This window comes from Podarcis pityusensis, assembly GCF_964106645.2.
Source record: "Podarcis pityusensis genome assembly, chromosome: 11".
Taxonomy (NCBI): Eukaryota; Metazoa; Chordata; class Lepidosauria; order Squamata; family Lacertidae; genus Podarcis; species Podarcis pityusensis.
This window is the reverse complement of record NC_138036.1, coordinates 47,858,404-47,864,801: the sequence shown is the minus strand read 5'-3', so window position 1 is coordinate 47,864,801 and position 6,398 is coordinate 47,858,404. Positions and strand designations below refer to the sequence as shown.

The following is a 6,398-nucleotide window of genomic DNA, read 5'->3' as shown; positions in this document are numbered from 1 at the left end:
AGCGAAGACTTGGAATCCTTTTCTTCCTATCTGGGCCGCAACAACAGAAGAGTTGTAGAATGAAAAGTGTTTTCATGTCAACAGACTGTTCTGAAAGTATGAGCTGAGAAGGGGTATTGTGATCAAGCTGAGATTTATGGAAAACATAGATACTGTTGCTGCTTTGATTTGTTTTTGATTCTTACATACCAGCACTGACATTGTTTGAAATGTAATTCCACTTAGTCCTTGCAAAAATAAGGGTTCTTAACAATGAAATTCAAAGATCTTTGAGTTGGAATTTTGATGCACCTGAGACCTGCAGGCCCAATATACGCTGACCCTGCATGGCATTTTTTTTCTGGGTTCTTCCACATCAACAGAAAGGCAACAATCCAACATGGATTTAGGTGAGCTTCTTCCATGGCAATCACTGGTGTGGTTTGTGACCATGCTGTATAGACATTATTAGTTAATTGATGACCCCCATTGCTGTGAAACCCAATCACCCCAGTGTAACCCAAGACAATGAACACCAGGAAGCATGATTTCCTGAGTTAAATCTTTGTTCCAGCAATCAGAGCTACTTGTGCAATTCCTGACAATGGGCCACTACCCCAAAACACATGCATGGAGTGCTCAACGAAAGGTTAGTTTGTCAGCTGTGACAGCGCCAGTTATCTGGTGCTGGTATGATGACAGGGCTGACAAGGGGTTGTAGTCAATGAGGTCCTCCCATTCACAGAAGCTCTTTTATATGATCCAGCAGAAGCTCCATGAATGGAAGAGGGAGGGATGCGATGTTTGCAAATCCCCCTTTTGTCCTGCAGCCCTTCAAGCCACCTCCTGTGCTCTTCTGGAGGGTCTCGCACTGGAAAGTGGGGAGAGAAAGGCAAAAAGGAAAAATCACTTTCCTTGTCCTGTATGCAGAAGCTGGATCAAAGAGACATCCATGAATGGAAGTATAGCATTGGTTATCAACAGGAACATAGTTTTCTGCTGCTCAGAAGAATCTCTGAACTGAGTCTATTTTATCTTTTTTTTGGGGGGGGGGGAGCATTTGAGTAAATACCTGCAAAAGACATTGAGACAGTGGAACGATTTGTGTGCAAGTCGTATTTCTCTGTTAAGAAGCAAAGCCCACCTTAGCCTCCCTCTTTCTTTCATGAAAGGTGTTTTCGCCGATGGCTTAGCAAACTGCATTTCAGAACCACTGACCTATTTTGAATTAATTCCTCATGACTCCAAAAATGCACTATTCATAGCACCATAGTCATTGTTCCTATGCCACACAGATTTCGTTTTCAGATGAACGCAATTTAAACTCCCATTCATTGTGAAGATCAATTTCACTAATCTTCCGCACTAATAAAAAAAGGTGCCTTTTGTAAAACCAGCTTTTGTCAGAACCAGTGTCAAAGGCTTCTGTGCGTGTTAAGAAGTGGGGAAACGTACTATGCTAAAAACATGACACCTTCTAGATCTCAATTGCTGAAAGTTCATGTTGATTGACACAATCTACTATATCAATGTCTCTGGTTATTCGCCAGATTCTGAAACATGGAACATATTAATGTAAATCAGTTTTTTAAACAGCTTTGTTTTTATTTAACAGACCATTTTCCCTAAGGAACGGCAGACCCTCCAAGTGACCCTATTTTCCAGGGGCAGTCCTGGATTTACAGAAGCTGTCTTGGTTTCTGACTTGATCCTGGAATGTCCTGCTTTTCCTTAGGACGTCCCTATTTTCATCAGAGAAATGTTGGAGGGTATGGAAGGGAGCTTCCCATAAGCAAAACATCCATTGGGTTGTATTCAACTAATGTTTCAATGAACATTGAAATTAATGTTCATGACTAAATTAGGGTTATTAATTTCGGTGGGCCTACTCTAAGTGAAAGCTCATTGAAGACACCCCAATGTTTTGAGCAACCTCTGGAATAAGTATAAGACAAACCTTTTATACGTTATGGTACTTTGCTTTATGGATCAAGCTGGTAGGCTATGTGGAACATACCAACTATTTATTCTGCCCTGGGCAAAATTGCATTGCATCACCTGAAGCATCACAATTCTCCAAAGCTCTATTCCTTTCAAACAAAATTCACCCTGTAAGGCCTAGACTGCACACTGGTCAGGGAAATGGGAACAATATCAATTGACTTCATGCTATCTTTTCAAGAACCGGACAACACATTTCTTTCCTCTCCCTACAGGCCATAGCGTGTGTGAGAGAGGTGAGCATTAGTGATGGGCATTTTATAAGAAATTCAATAGAGAGAATATAATGGAACAGAGAAAGGACGGACTGGATAGATATATCTTATTCTCAGTGCCGCAGTGTTTTCTTTGACTGCCTTTATAAAGGCACACTTTTACCCTGCATCAGTTGTCAGGGAGTGCCTTAACCCTCAAGGCATCCCCAAGGAACCTAGTAAAATGCTCTTGCAATGAACAAAGACAACAGAAAGTAATCAAGAACCATGTTTACCCATAACACTGTCTCCCTGTCCCCCAATCATTTTCTAGGGAGGGATAAATCCACCTAACCCAGTCACTTTAAGAACAGAGATGGGATCATACAGGCCTCCTTGTTAGCAAATGCTGGTGCTTATGTGGGGTTTTATTGTTGCTGAGTAGTTCTTGGGAAACCAGCCTCAATCCCTTTCTATCACCCCTCTCCTTTATTCATTTCCCTGCTCATCATGTCTTGTCTGCTTCATGTTATCTGATGCTCCATTAAGTTTCTATTTTGGCTAGAAAAGAGGATCATCCATTGTCAGATATTTTGATTATCTGCATAACATCACAACTATTCTCATAAACCGAGGGATTTAAAAACAAACTTAATTCATTTTTAGCTACCCTTGGGATGATTCATGACTAACTCTGACATAAGCTGCAAATACTCCACAATGATTTCTTCAGGTCAATGTACACGGAAGAAATCTGTTAATCCTATGATGTTCAACTTTTAGTAACTTCTGGATTCTCCCTGGAATCTAATCTATAACCTGTTTCCTGGGGTGTAATCCTTCAGCTTTACAGTACAATGTGGCTTTTGCATTGAGTAGATTGCACAACTAGCCTTTTTTGAGGTTTGAAAATGAGGTGAAGAAATCTAAAGCAGATCTGTGAGTGTTTTTACTATCTTTTAAGTGGTAGAGCATATGTCTTGTCTGAAAGTTCAACTGCCAGCAGTGTCTCTGTTTAAAAGTACCCCAAGCCCAGGGAGCAGGTGAGGGGAGAGGTCTCTGCCATAGGTTGGTGGGACAAGAGACCATTCTGGGCCAGATGGAGAGACAATCTTACCTGGTGAAAGGCAGCTTCCTTTGGTCATAGTTCACAGACCGCTTATTCCTTTGGCTTTTCGCAACAAATGCTTAAAAGTGTATTCTGTGTGTGTACCTAAAATCAGTGTTGGGTTTTTTTGTGGTTTTTTAAGAAAAAGAGGTACCGGAACTCACCATGAACACCTCCCTCATTCTCTTAGAATGGCAATGGCACCCACCTGAGAGATGCCAGAACTGAGTTCCGGCAAGTTCCAGCTGAAAAAAGTCCTGGCTAAAATACATGCCCTATCATCAAAGTTTTTGTTTTACAATAAAGATTAAGAAGATAAACACCATAGCATCCACCCAAACTAGCAAGATTCTATGGGGACTTAAGGGGCCAGCATAAAGATAAAACCATTTTTTTAAAAAATCCAATGCAATATAGCATAGGACCTTATGAGTCAACATCACTCCTCTTAGGAAATTGTGCGTGGGATCCTGAATACAAAGGCATGAAGGGAATGATTTCATTTTTAAAGGATTCCTAGCTCTTGTCTGTGGAGGCTGAGGGCTGTGCATACACACATTCTTGCACCAGTCTAGTTAGGAGCTAGACAGACATGTATGGTGGGACTATCAGGGCAAGACTTGGAGTAGAGGTGTGGAGAAAAGAGAAGAAGCCTACCACCCAATGCAGCTGGGCTGGCTTATTTTGAAGTCAAAATAGCAGTGTTCCCTTACGGCCATTAAGATGAGAGTCCAGGGTTGGCCCAAGACATTTCACCTGAGGAAAAAGGGCATGTTTGTGCCTCACTTTCAACTCCACAGACCAGCTAAACTAGTAGTTCAACCTTATTTACACCCTCATGATGGGATAGTATCTGCCACAGCACCTGAGGACAGTAGGCTAGCTCAGGGAGTACAGGACAGGCCTCAGGGCATTTATAGTTCTGTCATCTAGCACCTCACTGCTGTCCTCAACATCTGCTGCCTGAAGCAGTTGCCTCATTCCCCCTAATGGCTGAGCTGGCCCTCCAAGGGACCTAAAATTACTTAACTGCACCACTGTATGTATGGGGGGGGGGGAAGGGAGGAAAAAGAACCCCCTTGACTCTTTTGAATTGTTCCCCATGAGTTACAGCTATTCACTCCTTTCCCCGTTACAAAGCTGTTTTCCTCCTACAAAGGTACTTCTCAAAAGACGGCTCGCCTCACCAACAGCAGGCTGCCTCCATCTGCCATTGTGGGTTTGCCTTTGCTACAGCCAGCGCAAGAAAACAAAACCACCTAATAGGTTTCGATTCCTTCCCCGGTCCCTTTCCCGTGAACATAAAGCAGAATGATTAAAAAGGCACGTATTCTCTTAGTTGGAACATTTAAACAAGGAAGGGTGTGTTTGTTTCAAAGAACGGGCAAATGGTTATCTGGAGGGATTAGGCTTTTTATTTTTATTGTTAAGTAAAGAAAAGGCACAGCCCAACATGATAACCACTGCTGAAGCACAGATGTCCAGCTCTGCTATTCGGCTATGTTGTTTTTCTAAAGGTCTTCCAAACGAAACCCGCTGGTGTGTTTGCACCTCAACTCGGCTCGACACTCATCTGAGGAATGTGATTAAGAGCTAGTGCCAGGCCTGGCCTGTCTCTTTGGGCAAATGCTCACAGGTCTGAAATTTTCAAAGCCTGCTTAACGGTGCCCTAATTAAACAAGTAGAATGCAAGAGGAATTTCTCTGAAAGGTTTAAAGACCGTGCCAAAAGAGGGGGGGGGGTGTATCATGTTTATGTTTCAGCAAAGCCAGTCAGAGGATATTAAGGCTCGCTGGTTCGACGTTCACCCAGTGGCATGAGAGACCCTGCTTCAGCAAAACCACCAGGGACAGGGCCTTTTCAATAGTGGCACCTCAGTTATGAGGCAGCCTTCCCAGGGAGGCTCGCCTGGTGCCCTCTTTGTGGTCTGCTCACCCCGGCCTTTAAAAAAACTTCAGCAATTTGACCTATATATTTTTAAATCTGTTTTTAATTTTGGGAGAGCACCGCATTCTGTTTTGTTGTGTTTATGCCCCTTCTCCTTTAGTAGTTTTATGTTTTACTTGACATTTCAACTGTGGGTTTTATTACTTTTTTATTGTAAGTCACCCACAGAACTTTGTTTTATGGGGAGGCACACAAATAAATGACTAAATGGAACTGGAGCAGCTCTGAACAATTGTCGGTTCTTTGTTTTGGGGCGTCGGGCACAACACTGTCAGTGTAAGCCCTCACCCTCAATGGCCTCCTCTTCATCCTCACTGCCACTACTGCCAACTGAGGAACTGGCAGTCAGGCATCAGCCGCTACTGTTATTTTTATATATATATTTTTTGGAGGGCAAAGGAAGTTTATTGGAAGGACCGAGGGTAGCTCATCACTCTTCAACCAGGCTTGTACAAACACATCGCATGGGAGTTTTGACCCAACTTGGCTACAGCTCAGCGCAACCGCCGGGCGTCGCGTTCAGACTCCAACAGCGTGAGGACATCCCCTTCCCGGACTGGGCCTTTCACGTTGTGGATAATCGAACGGCTGGTGTCATCCATGAATTCCACACGGACCTGGGTGCACTGCCCCTGTGAGCCTGTCCGGCCCAGCACTTTGGTGACTCGGGCCAGCTTGATGGGCTGCACGCGGCTCGTGTCCATGGCGGAGGTGAAGGCAGCAGGCGGGGAAAAAAGCGCTACTGTTATTTTTGATCCTTGTTGGCTCATGACTTGCTTACTCCATCTCTGTTTGTGTAAACAGGCAGCAATAGTGAAAAGGAGAAGCAGCAAGCTTCTGGACCTTAGCTGATGCCCAACCAGCCTGACACCACATCCCTCAACTCTCCTGAACAAATTGGGACATCCCATTTTGAGGCACCGCAGCCCCAAAAGATGTTCAGGGTGCAATCTTGTGCAGGTCACATGACTCACGCAGGCATGCATCCCAGAAGACCCAGTTTTCCAAGGCAACATGTTGGAGGGTGTTTGACACAAGAACTGAACTTGCTCCAGACCTTCCCATGCCACCAGGAAAAGTGTCGTGGAGAAATGGGAGGAGTCTATGCTGTGCCGTAACGCCTGCTGCTGTGAGGTCGCAGAATCCTAGCAAATCAAGGCAGAAGCATA

At 44.0% G+C, this 6,398-nt stretch overlaps 1 pseudogene across 1 annotated transcript; it reads right to left on the bottom strand.

Moving 5' to 3' along the window:
• Positions 1-5,611: 5,611 nt before the first annotated feature.
• On the bottom strand, positions 5,612-5,951 carry LOC308458869 (small ribosomal subunit protein eS28 pseudogene; annotated as a pseudogene). Its single transcript has one exon. The product of its transcript is annotated as a small ribosomal subunit protein eS28 pseudogene (transcript).
• Between the last annotated feature and the right edge of the window lie 447 nt (positions 5,952-6,398).